Source organism: Hydractinia symbiolongicarpus, chromosome 9, assembly GCF_029227915.1.
Source record: "Hydractinia symbiolongicarpus strain clone_291-10 chromosome 9, HSymV2.1, whole genome shotgun sequence".
In the NCBI taxonomy this organism is placed as follows: domain Eukaryota; kingdom Metazoa; phylum Cnidaria; class Hydrozoa; order Anthoathecata; family Hydractiniidae; genus Hydractinia; species Hydractinia symbiolongicarpus.
This window is the reverse complement of record NC_079883.1, coordinates 11406127-11422304: the sequence shown is the minus strand read 5'-3', so window position 1 is coordinate 11422304 and position 16178 is coordinate 11406127. Positions and strand designations below refer to the sequence as shown.

The 16178-nt window shown below is 40.4% G+C and overlaps 12 non-coding genes across 12 annotated transcripts; 3 read left to right on the top strand and 9 right to left on the bottom strand.

Annotated features, from left to right (window-relative positions):
- Positions 1 to 1591: 1591 nt before the first annotated feature.
- On the top strand, positions 1592 to 1710 carry LOC130658328 (5S ribosomal RNA). The gene has a single exon (XR_008985544.1). It is a non-coding gene; the product is annotated as a 5S ribosomal RNA (ribosomal RNA).
- Positions 1711 to 2060: 350 nt separating this feature from the next.
- Positions 2061 to 2225, bottom strand: LOC130660281 (U1 spliceosomal RNA). Its single transcript, XR_008987482.1, has one exon. It is a non-coding gene; the product is annotated as a U1 spliceosomal RNA (small nuclear RNA).
- Positions 2226 to 2410: 185 nt separating this feature from the next.
- LOC130661327 (U2 spliceosomal RNA) lies at positions 2411 to 2602 on the bottom strand. The gene has a single exon (XR_008988520.1). It is a non-coding gene; the product is annotated as a U2 spliceosomal RNA (small nuclear RNA).
- A 322-nt stretch (positions 2603 to 2924) lies between these two features.
- Positions 2925 to 2997, bottom strand: Trnar-acg (transfer RNA arginine (anticodon ACG)). Its single transcript has one exon. It is a non-coding gene; the product is annotated as a tRNA-Arg (tRNA).
- Positions 2998 to 7467: 4470 nt separating this feature from the next.
- On the top strand, positions 7468 to 7586 carry LOC130658327 (5S ribosomal RNA). The gene has a single exon (XR_008985543.1). It is a non-coding gene; the product is annotated as a 5S ribosomal RNA (ribosomal RNA).
- A 350-nt stretch (positions 7587 to 7936) lies between these two features.
- LOC130660280 (U1 spliceosomal RNA) lies at positions 7937 to 8101 on the bottom strand. Its single transcript, XR_008987480.1, has one exon. It is a non-coding gene; the product is annotated as a U1 spliceosomal RNA (small nuclear RNA).
- A 185-nt stretch (positions 8102 to 8286) lies between these two features.
- On the bottom strand, positions 8287 to 8478 carry LOC130661326 (U2 spliceosomal RNA). Its single transcript, XR_008988519.1, has one exon. It is a non-coding gene; the product is annotated as a U2 spliceosomal RNA (small nuclear RNA).
- A 322-nt stretch (positions 8479 to 8800) lies between these two features.
- Trnar-acg (transfer RNA arginine (anticodon ACG)) lies at positions 8801 to 8873 on the bottom strand. The gene has a single exon. It is a non-coding gene; the product is annotated as a tRNA-Arg (tRNA).
- Positions 8874 to 13391: 4518 nt separating this feature from the next.
- LOC130658325 (5S ribosomal RNA) lies at positions 13392 to 13510 on the top strand. The gene has a single exon (XR_008985541.1). It is a non-coding gene; the product is annotated as a 5S ribosomal RNA (ribosomal RNA).
- A 328-nt stretch (positions 13511 to 13838) lies between these two features.
- On the bottom strand, positions 13839 to 14003 carry LOC130660279 (U1 spliceosomal RNA). Its single transcript, XR_008987479.1, has one exon. It is a non-coding gene; the product is annotated as a U1 spliceosomal RNA (small nuclear RNA).
- A 185-nt stretch (positions 14004 to 14188) lies between these two features.
- LOC130661325 (U2 spliceosomal RNA) lies at positions 14189 to 14380 on the bottom strand. Its single transcript, XR_008988518.1, has one exon. It is a non-coding gene; the product is annotated as a U2 spliceosomal RNA (small nuclear RNA).
- Positions 14381 to 14702: 322 nt separating this feature from the next.
- Positions 14703 to 14775, bottom strand: Trnar-acg (transfer RNA arginine (anticodon ACG)). The gene has a single exon. It is a non-coding gene; the product is annotated as a tRNA-Arg (tRNA).
- Between the last annotated feature and the right edge of the window lie 1403 nt (positions 14776 to 16178).

Below are 16178 nucleotides of genomic sequence, written 5' to 3'. Positions count from 1 at the left end.
ATATGACACAAAAAAAATTTAGAAATACTTTGTAGGGTTAATTTGCCTGGGAGTGTTTCCGTGAAAAGCTGGGTTAAGTTAAATGTAAGCAATAACATGGATCAATGTACTTGTCTTTTCTGCAAGTACAGCTAATAATACGTATGAAAAGTGAAGCTAATCCACACACACACATGGGGAAGTATTTTAAATGTAGGCTAGTGTTCTTAAGCACATTATTTAGAAGTTTTATTAACTTCGGTTAACTTGTAGTGACGCCAAGTAAATGTTTTTTTAAAGATGTGTGGTCTTAAAAAAGACCGTTTGTGTTTGGTAGACGTTGGTTTACTTGCTGCTTGTGTATTTTGTGACGGCTTTTGTTCCTTCACTGACTGCGTGTTTTGCAAGTTCTCCAGGCAAGAGAAGACGTACTGCGGTTTGAATTTCACGAGAAGAGATGGTCGACTTTTTGTTTTGAAGAGCCAAACGCGAAGCTTCGGAAGCAATGCGCTCAAAGATGTCGTTGACAAATGAGTTCATGATGCTCATAGCTTTGCTTGAAACTCCGACATCTGGGTGAACTTGTTTCAAAACATTGTAGATGTAAATAGCATAACTTTCCTTTCTCTTTCTCTTGCGTTTCTTTTCACCAGTTCCACCAATCTTTCCTCCTTTTTTGCCGGCTCTTTTTTCACCTTTCTTGGCTACTTTAGGTGCCTGTTTTCCTCCTTTAGCTGCTGCGTCAGACATGGTTAAAAATTTTTGCTACTTAACTTGTAAATAAGCATTAAACTGCAAGTCAAAACTTTTTGTTTATAAGTAAAAAAATCGGATCGAATTCGATCCGAAAACGCCGATACGCAATTTAATTGGTTAAAAAAAAAATCTTTTGTTTAATACTTAATTATGATTGGTTAAAAAAACATGATTTCGATCCTATTTTTATGATGAAAAAACGAGTAAAGTTTATTTCGTTAACACTTACGTTAAATATTCGTACGTTTTTGTATTAACTTACAAATCAAATCGCAGTTATGTCTGGACGTGGAAAAGGTGGAAAAGCTAAGGCTAAAGCCAAGACAAGATCCTCAAGAGCTGGACTTCAATTTCCAGTCGGTAGAGTGCATAGATTCCTTCGTAGAGGGCACTATGCTAACCGAATTGGATCTGGAGCACCAGTTTACTTAGCAGCCGTCTTGGAATATTTATCTGCTGAGATATTGGAGTTGGCTGGTAACGCAGCAAGAGACAACAAAAAAGCTAGGATTATTCCAAGACATTTACAATTGGCTGTTCGTAATGATGAAGAATTAAACAAACTTTTGAGCGGTGTAACCATTGCAGCTGGTGGTGTTTTGCCAAACATTCAAGCTGTCTTACTCCCAAAGAAGAACGACAAAGGACAGAAGAAGTAAACCGCTACACTCAGAAAACAACGGCTATTTTTATAGCCACACATCTTTAAAAAAACATTGTTTTTTTCACAAAACTATAACCTTAAAGTCTAATAGATAATCCATGCATACGCCTTGTCCTAAGTAACTCAAAGAAATTAAATAAAAAAATTTGATCACAACGTCAAAATAAATTGCACGTATTTGCCCCTACTAATGTCTACGGCCATACCACGATGAACACACCCGTTCTCGTCTGATCACGGAAGTTAAGCATCGTCGGGCCGGGATAGTACTTGGATGGGGGACCGCCTGGGAACTCCCGGTGTCGTAGGCTTTTCATTTTCATTTGTTGCCTTTTCATTTCAATGGTGCTGTGATATATTTCTTGTTATAACAATTAAGGAACGTGGCGGTTGTTGAAAGTGTTTCCTATGACATTTTCCTACGACATTTTCAGGTGATAGTACGAGAAAAAAGAGCTTTCAAATGCATACAAACTCGATCTATTGCCGATCATCCAATAACCCTGACGGAATGGCAAATAAAATAAAATTCCGCCGCCTTCCGAGGACTTATATCGCAATCACGTTTCGTAACAGCCAAGCGAGGTTTTACCTTAGCGTTTAAGTCACCACCGACATTTGGCCGCGCAACTTTTCTAAGCTCATTCATTTTGACTTAAGGAGGGGGCGAGCGCGGACGCAGGCCCCCACTACCAGAAATTGTACGGTCGAGTTACTGACGTTTGCAGTAATCGCAGAGGTCAGCCCAAGCGTAGTGCAATGCAAGAGCCTCACTCTGGAAGAAAACCCTCATTGATCAGTCTTTACTTCCCCGTCAGGTAAGTATGAGTTGGAACTGCACCGTAGCATGAGGGTACCCTTCAAAGTTTGTTAATGCTTGTGGCTTGAGTGTGTTATAAACTGCCGTGTCGCGGGGCATAGGCTGTATTCTCCCCCAGTGTACGCGTTTTGTTCCCGCCGTAGACTATGCAGAGTGCCGTCGGAAAGAGGACTGCTATTATTCTTTTATTGCTTATGTGGGCCGCCATCGGTAATAGTGCAACACCAAGGCAACCCGTGGTCACGGCGTGAATGAATCCACCTCCATGACCCAAGGCCAAAAATCAGATTAATATACTGACCATTCAGAGAATGGCCTACCAGATATTAAACTGATAAGAACAGATACTACACTTGATCTTAGCCATTAGGCCGAGAAGCGATAAAGAACAAGCGTTGCCATGATAGGCATCGTCCACACACCGTAACTGCTTGTGGAGCATGTCACGTTACTGTAAAGCTTACAACTGTCACCGCGTACGGATGGACGGCGACATAGTAAAAATCACGGCTGTTGATTTAGCCGTAGGATGGAGAGCGACTGTAGCGAGTGGATGGTAACTTACATGAATGCTAACAAAGGCGACGATACTAAGTGCGTGATATTACTTTCCAATATGACTGCGTACATTCCGTTTATCAACGCATTACGCCAGAACGTGCGCGCGCGTTACACAGTAGACCATGCAGCCGAAATGCGACAGTGCGACCCTGCCAGGAGTCGAACCTGGAATCCCCTGATTCGTAGTCAGATGCCTTATCCATTGGGCCACAGGGCCATGCTTATGACTTCGCCCCATCGTTATTTTGGCTTGCGCATTCGTTTTACTTACGACAGAATTCTTCGTGTTTGTAGCCATGAAAGAAAGGGACTTCTGTGAGTGAATTTTTTTACTGTGGTCTAATAAAAAAGTCGAAACGCAGTGCCCAATATATGAATTGCTCCTAATAGCCGGAAACAGGCCGTGTCGATGATGTAGGCCGACATACGCAACGCAAACCAAAGAACGCTTTATGAAAATCCTAACACGGGCGCGGAAGAAGCCCAAATTAACAGAGTAGATGTAATGCTGAAGACCTCAAACTCCAGCAGCTTCTCTTTCAGACTATTGCGTCGTGCTACAAATAAAAATTAACATGCTTTCGCATAGTCGCGGCACCCAAAACGGACATTATACGATGTACAGAAACACACATTTCTGTTTTCGCGCCAAATCAATTCCCGGGAGTGGTACTTTTACGTCCGCATACTTCGCACCGTCTTAAATTATATCTCATTTACACGGTAATGTTTAGTATACTTCTACTGTGATAACAAGCATCGTTTATCGTTGGATTGTTGTAAGAAAACATTAAAAATGAGTGAAGCAGCTTCTCCAAAGAAAATCGCACCCAAGAAGAAACCTGCTGCAAAGAAGACAGCTGATCACCCTAAATATGTGGACATGATCAAGGCTGCTATCGCTACCCTAAAGGAACGCGGTGGTTCATCTCGCCAAGCTATTACAAAATATATTCATGCAAATTACAAAGTTGCTGAAAACTCAGATCATCATCTGAAAATGGCTCTTAAACGAGGAGTAACATCAGGCGATTTGATTCAAACTAAAGGCACTGGTGCTTCTGGATCATTCAAGCTAGGTCAGGTAAAAAAAGAAAAACCTAAGAAAAAGGCCGCAGCAAAAAAGCCAACGGCAAAGAAGCCTACTGCAAAGAAAAGTACACCAAAAAAGAAGCCAGCAAAGAAGAGCACGCCAAAGAAAGCAGCAAAGAAGCCTGCCACAAAGAAAGCCTCGGCTAAGAAACCAGCAGCTAAGAAACCCACAAAGAAGCCTGTTGCTAAAAAACCTGCAGCAAAGAAGGTCAAAAAGACTCCCAAAAAGGCAGCAAAGAAGACCGCAAAAAAATAATTTGTGTGTATCTGGCTATTACATTAACAAACGGCTATTTTTATAGCCACACATTTACAAAAAAACATTATCTTGGTACAAAGTTAAACTTGTTTAAGTCACTTAAACAGTTAAAAAAGAGTAATTTTAAGATTAGATTCCCTAAGTTTAAGTATTTTCGTTTTTAAATTTCTTATTTTCTTGCTTTTACTTTTCTTGCCCTTCATATTTTTAACATTGTCAAACTTTATGTAGCATAAAATTTTTATGTAGCATAAAATTTAAACAGAAAGCAGAACAAAGTTTGATATAAAAAGCTAGCCGTAATATTTTTTATGGATGTGTGGCTATAAAAATAGCCGTTTTTTGTTTGGTAAGATGCTTAGGCACGTTCCCCACGAATTCTTCTTGCCAACTGGATGTCTTTAGGCATGATTGTAACTCGTTTTGCGTGAATGGCACACAAGTTAGTATCCTCGAACAAGCCAACAAGGTACGCTTCAGAAGCCTCTTGCAGAGCCATAACGGCTGTGCTCTGGAATCGCAGATCTGTTTTGAAGTCCTGAGCAATTTCTCGCACAAGACGCTGGAAAGGCAACTTGCGGATCAAGAGCTCGGTTGACTTCTGGTATCTTCTGATTTCTCTGAGAGCAACTGTACCAGGTCTGTAACGATGTGGTTTTTTCACTCCTCCAGTAGCTGGTGCGCTTTTCCTCGCAGCTTTAGTGGCGAGTTGTTTTCGTGGAGCCTTTCCTCCAGTAGATTTACGTGCAGTTTGCTTTGTACGAGCCATATTTTAAGAAGTCGATGTAGTACGGATACACAAGACGGTCTAAAATGCACTATCGCGCCAAAGTTTTATTTCTCATATTGATTGACAGCTAAGGTTCAAAACAAACCATTTGATTGGTGCTAAGAAAGTAATTTCTGATTGGCTGCATAATGACATTACGCTCATTACTTTAACATTTTTATAAAATCTGTGTTTTTTGGCTACGGGAAAACGGCTGTATCTTCTGATACACAAAAGCTTTTGACTTTTTTTTTTTTTAGTAAGTAGCAGAAGGTTTGGCGAATTCCAACGATGCCAAATTTATTGCCTTACTGAAACATTAAGACCACGAATTTTTAAAAAAACTACAGTTTTACTTAAAAAAATGTACAAAATGTTCGGAACATTTTGTAATGACGCAACTCTATTGGTTAATTAGGGTGTTTCCACGAGCAGTAGGTAATTTTATGGCCTCTTTTTAAAGCTGTCTGAATTCTGTTAACTCAAACGTTGTTTTTGTACTCGTTCTGTACGCAACTATATCAATATGTCTGGACGCGGAAAAGGAGGTAAAGGATTGGGAAAAGGAGGTGCTAAACGTCACCGAAAAATTCTTCGTGATAACATTCAGGGAATCACAAAACCTGCTATTCGACGTCTTGCTCGACGAGGTGGTGTCAAACGTATCTCTGGCCTTATCTATGAGGAAACCAGAGGTGTACTGAAGGTTTTCTTAGAGAATGTTATTCGTGATGCTGTAACCTACACAGAGCACGCTAAACGCAAGACCGTTACCGCTATGGATGTTGTTTATGCCTTAAAACGTCAAGGAAGAACTCTTTACGGATTCGGAGGTTAAGCGTTGTCATTGCTCAACAAAAACGGCTATTTTTATAGCCACAAATCTTTTAAAACATTACTTTGTGCACGCTTCCAAATTACACAATGTGTAAAGTCTTGTCACAGTTACATTTATTGCTATACGATACTATGTCATATATGACACAAAAAAAATTTAGAAATACTTTGTAGGGTTAATTTGCCTGGGAGTGTTTCCGTGAAAAGCTGGGTTAAGTTAAATGTAAGCAATAACATGGATCAATGTACTTGTCTTTTCTGCAAGTACAGCTAATAATACGTATGAAAAGTGAAGCTAATCCACACACACACATGGGGAAGTATTTTAAATGTAGGCTAGTGTTCTTAAGCACATTATTTAGAAGTTTTATTAACTTCGGTTAACTTGTAGTGACGCCAAGTAAATGTTTTTTTAAAGATGTGTGGTCTTAAAAAAGACCGTTTGTGTTTGGTAGACGTTGGTTTACTTGCTGCTTGTGTATTTTGTGACGGCTTTTGTTCCTTCACTGACTGCGTGTTTTGCAAGTTCTCCAGGCAAGAGAAGACGTACTGCGGTTTGAATTTCACGAGAAGAGATGGTCGACTTTTTGTTTTGAAGAGCCAAACGCGAAGCTTCGGAAGCAATGCGCTCAAAGATGTCGTTGACAAATGAGTTCATGATGCTCATAGCTTTGCTTGAAACTCCGACATCTGGGTGAACTTGTTTCAAAACATTGTAGATGTAAATAGCATAACTTTCCTTTCTCTTTCTCTTGCGTTTCTTTTCACCAGTTCCACCAATCTTTCCTCCTTTTTTGCCGGCTCTTTTTTCACCTTTCTTGGCTACTTTAGGTGCCTGTTTTCCTCCTTTAGCTGCTGCGTCAGACATGGTTAAAAATTTTTGCTACTTAACTTGTAAATAAGCATTAAACTGCAAGTCAAAACTTTTTGTTTATAAGTAAAAAAATCGGATCGAATTCGATCCGAAAACGCCGATACGCAATTTAATTGGTTAAAAAAAAAATCTTTTGTTTAATACTTAATTATGATTGGTTAAAAAAACATGATTTCGATCCTATTTTTATGATGAAAAAACGAGTAAAGTTTATTTCGTTAACACTTACGTTAAATATTCGTACGTTTTTGTATTAACTTACAAATCAAATCGCAGTTATGTCTGGACGTGGAAAAGGTGGAAAAGCTAAGGCTAAAGCCAAGACAAGATCCTCAAGAGCTGGACTTCAATTTCCAGTCGGTAGAGTGCATAGATTCCTTCGTAGAGGGCACTATGCTAACCGAATTGGATCTGGAGCACCAGTTTACTTAGCAGCCGTCTTGGAATATTTATCTGCTGAGATATTGGAGTTGGCTGGTAACGCAGCAAGAGACAACAAAAAAGCTAGGATTATTCCAAGACATTTACAATTGGCTGTTCGTAATGATGAAGAATTAAACAAACTTTTGAGCGGTGTAACCATTGCAGCTGGTGGTGTTTTGCCAAACATTCAAGCTGTCTTACTCCCAAAGAAGAACGACAAAGGACAGAAGAAGTAAACCGCTACACTCAGAAAACAACGGCTATTTTTATAGCCACACATCTTTAAAAAAACATTGTTTTTTTCACAAAACTATAACCTTAAAGTCTAATAGATAATCCATGCATACGCCTTGTCCTAAGTAACTCAAAGAAATTAAATAAAAAAATTTGATCACAACGTCAAAATAAATTGCACGTATTTGCCCCTACTAATGTCTACGGCCATACCACGATGAACACACCCGTTCTCGTCTGATCACGGAAGTTAAGCATCGTCGGGCCGGGATAGTACTTGGATGGGGGACCGCCTGGGAACTCCCGGTGTCGTAGGCTTTTCATTTTCATTTGTTGCCTTTTCATTTCAATGGTGCTGTGATATATTTCTTGTTATAACAATTAAGGAACGTGGCGGTTGTTGAAAGTGTTTCCTATGACATTTTCCTACGACATTTTCAGGTGATAGTACGAGAAAAAAGAGCTTTCAAATGCATACAAACTCGATCTATTGCCGATCATCCAATAACCCTGACGGAATGGCAAATAAAATAAAATTCCGCCGCCTTCCGAGGACTTATATCGCAATCACGTTTCGTAACAGCCAAGCGAGGTTTTACCTTAGCGTTTAAGTCACCACCGACATTTGGCCGCGCAACTTTTCTAAGCTCATTCATTTTGACTTAAGGAGGGGGCGAGCGCGGACGCAGGCCCCCACTACCAGAAATTGTACGGTCGAGTTACTGACGTTTGCAGTAATCGCAGAGGTCAGCCCAAGCGTAGTGCAATGCAAGAGCCTCACTCTGGAAGAAAACCCTCATTGATCAGTCTTTACTTCCCCGTCAGGTAAGTATGAGTTGGAACTGCACCGTAGCATGAGGGTACCCTTCAAAGTTTGTTAATGCTTGTGGCTTGAGTGTGTTATAAACTGCCGTGTCGCGGGGCATAGGCTGTATTCTCCCCCAGTGTACGCGTTTTGTTCCCGCCGTAGACTATGCAGAGTGCCGTCGGAAAGAGGACTGCTATTATTCTTTTATTGCTTATGTGGGCCGCCATCGGTAATAGTGCAACACCAAGGCAACCCGTGGTCACGGCGTGAATGAATCCACCTCCATGACCCAAGGCCAAAAATCAGATTAATATACTGACCATTCAGAGAATGGCCTACCAGATATTAAACTGATAAGAACAGATACTACACTTGATCTTAGCCATTAGGCCGAGAAGCGATAAAGAACAAGCGTTGCCATGATAGGCATCGTCCACACACCGTAACTGCTTGTGGAGCATGTCACGTTACTGTAAAGCTTACAACTGTCACCGCGTACGGATGGACGGCGACATAGTAAAAATCACGGCTGTTGATTTAGCCGTAGGATGGAGAGCGACTGTAGCGAGTGGATGGTAACTTACATGAATGCTAACAAAGGCGACGATACTAAGTGCGTGATATTACTTTCCAATATGACTGCGTACATTCCGTTTATCAACGCATTACGCCAGAACGTGCGCGCGCGTTACACAGTAGACCATGCAGCCGAAATGCGACAGTGCGACCCTGCCAGGAGTCGAACCTGGAATCCCCTGATTCGTAGTCAGATGCCTTATCCATTGGGCCACAGGGCCATGCTTATGACTTCGCCCCATCGTTATTTTGGCTTGCGCATTCGTTTTACTTACGACAGAATTCTTCGTGTTTGTAGCCATGAAAGAAAGGGACTTCTGTGAGTGAATTTTTTTACTGTGGTCTAATAAAAAAGTCGAAACGCAGTGCCCAATATATGAATTGCTCCTAATAGCCGGAAACAGGCCGTGTCGATGATGTAGGCCGACATACGCAACGCAAACCAAAGAACGCTTTATGAAAATCCTAACACGGGCGCGGAAGAAGCCCAAATTAACAGAGTAGATGTAATGCTGAAGACCTCAAACTCCAGCAGCTTCTCTTTCAGACTATTGCGTCGTGCTACAAATAAAAATTAACATGCTTTCGCATAGTCGCGGCACCCAAAACGGACATTATACGATGTACAGAAACACACATTTCTGTTTTCGCTCCAAATCAATTCCCGGGAGTGGTACTTTTACGTCCGCATACTTCGCACCGTCTTAAATTATATCTCATTTACACGGTAATGTTTAGTATACTTCTACTGTGATAACAAGCATCGTTTATCGTTGGATTGTTGTAAGAAAACATTAAAAATGAGTGAAGCAGCTTCTCCAAAGAAAATCGCACCCAAGAAGAAACCTGCTGCAAAGAAGACAGCTGATCACCCTAAATATGTGGACATGATCAAGGCTGCTATCGCTACCCTAAAGGAACGCGGTGGTTCATCTCGCCAAGCTATTACAAAATATATTCATGCAAATTACAAAGTTGCTGAAAACTCAGATCATCATCTGAAAATGGCTCTTAAACGAGGAGTAACATCAGGCGATTTGATTCAAACTAAAGGCACTGGTGCTTCTGGATCATTCAAGCTAGGTCAGGTAAAAAAAGAAAAACCTAAGAAAAAGGCCGCAGCAAAAAAGCCAACGGCAAAGAAGCCTACTGCAAAGAAAAGTACACCAAAAAAGAAGCCAGCAAAGAAGAGCACGCCAAAGAAAGCAGCAAAGAAGCCTGCCACAAAGAAAGCCTCGGCTAAGAAACCAGCAGCTAAGAAACCCACAAAGAAGCCTGTTGCTAAAAAACCTGCAGCAAAGAAGGTCAAAAAGACTCCCAAAAAGGCAGCAAAGAAGACCGCAAAAAAATAATTTGTGTGTATCTGGCTATTACATTAACAAACGGCTATTTTTATAGCCACACATTTACAAAAAAACATTATCTTGGTACAAAGTTAAACTTGTTTAAGTCACTTAAACAGTTAAAAAAGAGTAATTTTAAGATTAGATTCCCTAAGTTTAAGTATTTTCGTTTTTAAATTTCTTATTTTCTTGCTTTTACTTTTCTTGCCCTTCATATTTTTAACATTGTCAAACTTTATGTAGCATAAAATTTTTATGTAGCATAAAATTTAAACAGAAAGCAGAACAAAGTTTGATATAAAAAGCTAGCCGTAATATTTTTTATGGATGTGTGGCTATAAAAATAGCCGTTTTTTGTTTGGTAAGATGCTTAGGCACGTTCCCCACGAATTCTTCTTGCCAACTGGATGTCTTTAGGCATGATTGTAACTCGTTTTGCGTGAATGGCACACAAGTTAGTATCCTCGAACAAGCCAACAAGGTACGCTTCAGAAGCCTCTTGCAGAGCCATAACGGCTGTGCTCTGGAATCGCAGATCTGTTTTGAAGTCCTGAGCAATTTCTCGCACAAGACGCTGGAAAGGCAACTTGCGGATCAAGAGCTCGGTTGACTTCTGGTATCTTCTGATTTCTCTGAGAGCAACTGTACCAGGTCTGTAACGATGTGGTTTTTTCACTCCTCCAGTAGAGCAACTGTACCAGGTCTGTAACGATGTGGTTTTTTCACTCCTCCAGTAGCTGGTGCGCTTTTCCTCGCAGCTTTAGTGGCGAGTTGTTTTCGTGGAGCCTTTCCTCCAGTAGATTTACGTGCAGTTTGCTTTGTACGAGCCATATTTTAAGAAGTCGATGTAGTACGGATACACAAGACGGTCTAAAATGCACTATCGCGCCAAAGTTTTATTTCTCATATTGATTGACAGCTAAGGTTCAAAACAAACCATTTGATTGGTGCTAAGAAAGTAATTTCTGATTGGCTGCATAATGACATTACGCTCATTACTTTAACATTTTTATAAAATCTGTGTTTTTTGGCTACGGGAAAACGGCTGTATCTTCTGATACACAAAAGCTTTTGACTTTTTTTTTTTTTAGTAAGTAGCAGAAGGTTTGGCGAATTCCAACGATGCCAAATTTATTGCCTTACTGAAACATTAAGACCACGAATTTTTAAAAAAACTACAGTTTTACTTAAAAAAATGTACAAAATGTTCGGAACATTTTGTAATGACGCAACTCTATTGGTTAATTAGGGTGTTTCCACGAGCAGTAGGTAATTTTATGGCCTCTTTTTAAAGCTGTCTGAATTCTGTTAACTCAAACGTTGTTTTTGTACTCGTTCTGTACGCAACTATATCAATATGTCTGGACGCGGAAAAGGAGGTAAAGGATTGGGAAAAGGAGGTGCTAAACGTCACCGAAAAATTCTTCGTGATAACATTCAGGGAATCACAAAACCTGCTATTCGGCGTCTTGCTCGACGAGGTGGTGTCAAACGTATCTCTGGCCTTATCTATGAGGAAACCAGAGGTGTACTGAAGGTTTTCTTAGAGAATGTTATTCGTGATGCTGTAACCTACACAGAGCACGCTAAACGCAAGACCGTTACCGCTATGGATGTTGTTTATGCCTTAAAACGTCAAGGAAGAACTCTTTACGGATTCGGAGGTTAAGCGTTGTCATTGCTCAACAAAAACGGCTATTTTTATAGCCACAAATCTTTTAAAACATTACTTTGTGCACGCTTCCAAATTACACAATGTGTAAAGTCTTGTCACAGTTACATTTATTGCTATACGATACTATGTCATATATGACACAAAAAAAATTTAGAAATACTTTGTAGGGTTAATTTGCCTGGGAGTGTTTCCGTGAAAAGCTGGGTTAAGTTAAATGTAAGCAATAACATGGATCAATGTACTTGTCTTTTCTGCAAGTACAGCTAATAATACGTATGAAAAGTGAAGCTAATCCACACACACATGGGGAAGTATTTTAAATGTAGGCTAGTGTTCTTAAGCACATTATTTAGAAGTTTTATTAACTTCGGTTAACTTGTAGTGACGCCAAGTAAATGTTTTTTTAAAGATGTGTGGTCTTAAAAAAGACCGTTTGTGTTTGGTAGACGTTGGTTTACTTGCTGCTTGTGTATTTTGTGACGGCTTTTGTTCCTTCACTGACTGCGTGTTTTGCAAGTTCTCCAGGCAAGAGAAGACGTACTGCGGTTTGAATTTCACGAGAAGAGATGGTCGACTTTTTGTTTTGAAGAGCCAAACGCGAAGCTTCGGAAGCAATGCGCTCAAAGATGTCGTTGACAAATGAGTTCATGATGCTCATAGCTTTGCTTGAAACTCCGACATCTGGGTGAACTTGTTTCAAAACATTGTAGATGTAAATAGCATAACTTTCCTTTCTCTTTCTCTTGCGTTTCTTTTCACCAGTTCCACCAATCTTTCCTCCTTTTTTGCCGGCTCTTTTTTCACCTTTCTTGGCTACTTTAGGTGCCTGTTTTCCTCCTTTAGCTGCTGCGTCAGACATGGTTAAAAATTTTTGCTACTTAACTTGTAAATAAGCATTAAACTGCAAGTCAAAACTTTTTGTTTATAAGTAAAAAAATCGGATCGAATTCGATCCGAAAACGCCGATACGCAATTTAATTGGTTAAAAAAAAAATCTTTTGTTTAATACTTAATTATGATTGGTTAAAAAAACATGATTTCGATCCTATTTTTATGATGAAAAAACGAGTAAAGTTTATTTCGTTAACACTTACGTTAAATATTCGTACGTTTTTGTATTAACTTACAAATCAAATCGCAGTTATGTCTGGACGTGGAAAAGGTGGAAAAGCTAAGGCTAAAGCCAAGACAAGATCCTCAAGAGCTGGACTTCAATTTCCAGTCGGTAGAGTGCATAGATTCCTTCGTAGAGGGCACTATGCTAACCGAATTGGATCTGGAGCACCAGTTTACTTAGCAGCCGTCTTGGAATATTTATCTGCTGAGATATTGGAGTTGGCTGGTAACGCAGCAAGAGACAACAAAAAAGCTAGGATTATTCCAAGACATTTACAATTGGCTGTTCGTAATGATGAAGAATTAAACAAACTTTTGAGCGGTGTAACCATTGCAGCTGGTGGTGTTTTGCCAAACATTCAAGCTGTCTTACTCCCAAAGAAGAACGACAAAGGACAGAAGAAGTAAACCGCTACACTCAGAAAACAACGGCTATTTTTATAGCCACACATCTTTAAAAAAACATTGTTTTTTTCACAAAACTATAACCTTAAAGTCTAATAGATAATCCATGCATACGCCTTGTCCTAAGTAACTCAAAGAAATTAAATAAAAAAATTTGATCACAACGTCAAAATAAATTGCACGTATTTGCACCTACTAATGTCTACGGCCATACCACGATGAACACACCCGTTCTCGTCTGATCACGGAAGTTAAGCATCGTCGGGCCGGGATAGTACTTGGATGGGGGACCGCCTGGGAACTCCCGGTGTCGTAGGCTTTTCATTTTCATTTGCTGTGATATATTTCTTGTTATAACAATTAAGGAACGTGGCGGTTGTTGAAAGTGTTTCCTATGACATTTTCCTACGACATTTTCAGGTGATAGTACGAGAAAAAAGAGCTTTCAAATGCATACAAACTCGATCTATTGCCGATCATCCAATAACCCTGACGGAATGGCAAATAAAATAAAATTCCGCCGCCTTCCGAGGACTTATATCGCAATCACGTTTCGTAACAGCCAAGCGAGGTTTTACCTTAGCGTTTAAGTCACCACCGACATTTGGCCGCGCAACTTTTCTAAGCTCATTCATTTTGACTTAAGGAGGGGGCGAGCGCGGACGCAGGCCCCCACTACCAGAAATTGTACGGTCGAGTTACTGACGTTTGCAGTAATCGCAGAGGTCAGCCCAAGCGTAGTGCAATGCAAGAGCCTCACTCTGGAAGAAAACCCTCATTGATCAGTCTTTACTTCCCCGTCAGGTAAGTATGAGTTGGAACTGCACCGTAGCATGAGGGTACCCTTCAAAGTTTGTTAATGCTTGTGGCTTGAGTGTGTTATAAACTGCCGTGTCGCGGGGCATAGGCTGTATTCTCCCCCAGTGTACGCGTTTTGTTCCCGCCGTAGACTATGCAGAGTGCCGTCGGAAAGAGGACTGCTATTATTCTTTTATTGCTTATGTGGGCCGCCATCGGTAATAGTGCAACACCAAGGCAACCCGTGGTCACGGCGTGAATGAATCCACCTCCATGACCCAAGGCCAAAAATCAGATTAATATACTGACCATTCAGAGAATGGCCTACCAGATATTAAACTGATAAGAACAGATACTACACTTGATCTTAGCCATTAGGCCGAGAAGCGATAAAGAACAAGCGTTGCCATGATAGGCATCGTCCACACACCGTAACTGCTTGTGGAGCATGTCACGTTACTGTAAAGCTTACAACTGTCACCGCGTACGGATGGACGGCGACATAGTAAAAATCACGGCTGTTGATTTAGCCGTAGGATGGAGAGCGACTGTAGCGAGTGGATGGTAACTTACATGAATGCTAACAAAGGCGACGATACTAAGTGCGTGATATTACTTTCCAATATGTCTGCGTACATTCCGTTTATCAACGCATTACGCCAGAACGTGCGCGCGCGTTACACAGTAGACCATGCAGCCGAAATGCGACAGTGCGACCCTGCCAGGAGTCGAACCTGGAATCCCCTGATTCGTAGTCAGATGCCTTATCCATTGGGCCACAGGGCCATGCTTATGACTTCGCCCCATCGTCATTTTGGCTTGCGCATTCGTTTTACTTACGACAGAATTCTTCGTGTTTGTAGCCATGAAAGAAAGGGACTTCTGTGAGTGAATTTTTTTACTGTGGTCTAATAAAAAAGTCGAAACGCAGTGCCCAATATATGAATTGCTCCTAATAGCCGGAAACAGGCCGTGTCGATGATGTAGGCCGACATACGCAACGCAAACCAAAGAACGCTTTATGAAAATCCTAACACGAGCGCGGAAGAAGCCCAAATTAACAGACTAGATGTAATGCTGAAGACCTCAAACTCCAGCAGCTTCTCTTGCAGACTATTGCGTCGTACTACAAATAAAAATTAACATGCTTTCGCATAGTCGCGGCACCCAAAACGGACATTATACGATGTACAGAAACACACATTTCTGTTTTCGCGCCAAATCAATTCCCGGGAGTGGTACTTTTACGTCCGCATACTTCGCACCGTCTTAAATTATATCTCATTTACACGGTAATGTTTAGTATACTTCTACTGTGATAACAAGCATCGTTTATCGTTGGATTGTTGTAAGAAAACATTAAAAATGAGTGAAGCAGCTTCTCCAAAGAAAATCGCACCCAAGAAGAAACCTGCTGCAAAGAAGACAGCTGATCACCCTAAATATGTGGACATGATCAAGGCTGCTATCGCTACCCTAAAGGAACGCGGTGGTTCATCTCGCCAAGCTATTACAAAATATATTCATGCAAATTACAAAGTTGCTGAAAACTCAGATCATCATCTGAAAATGGCTCTTAAACGAGGAGTAACATCAGGCGATTTGATTCAAACTAAAGGCACTGGTGCTTCTGGATCATTCAAGCTAGGTCAGGTAAAAAAAGAAAAACCTAAGAAAAAGGCCGCAGCAAAAAAGCCAACGGCAAAGAAGCCTACTGCAAAGAAAAGTACACCAAAAAAGAAGCCAGCAAAGAAGAGCACGCCAAAGAAAGCAGCAAAGAAGCCTGCCACAAAGAAAGCCTCGGCTAAGAAACCAGCAGCTAAGAAACCCACAAAGAAGCCTGTTGCTAAAAAACCTGCAGCAAAGAAGGTCAAAAAGACTCCCAAAAAGGCAGCAAAGAAGACCGCAAAAAAATAATTTGTGTGTATCTGGCTATTACATTAACAAACGGCTATTTTTATAGCCACACATTTACAAAAAAACATTATCTTGGTACAAAGTTAAACTTGTTTAAGTCACTTAAACAGTTAAAAAAGAGTAAATTTAAGATTAGATTCCCTAAGTTTAAGTATTTTCGTTTTTAAATTTCTTATTTTCTTGCTTTTACTTTTCTTGCCCTTCATATTTTTAACATTGTCAAACTTTATGTAGCATAAAATTTTTATGTAGCATAAAATTTAAACAGAAAG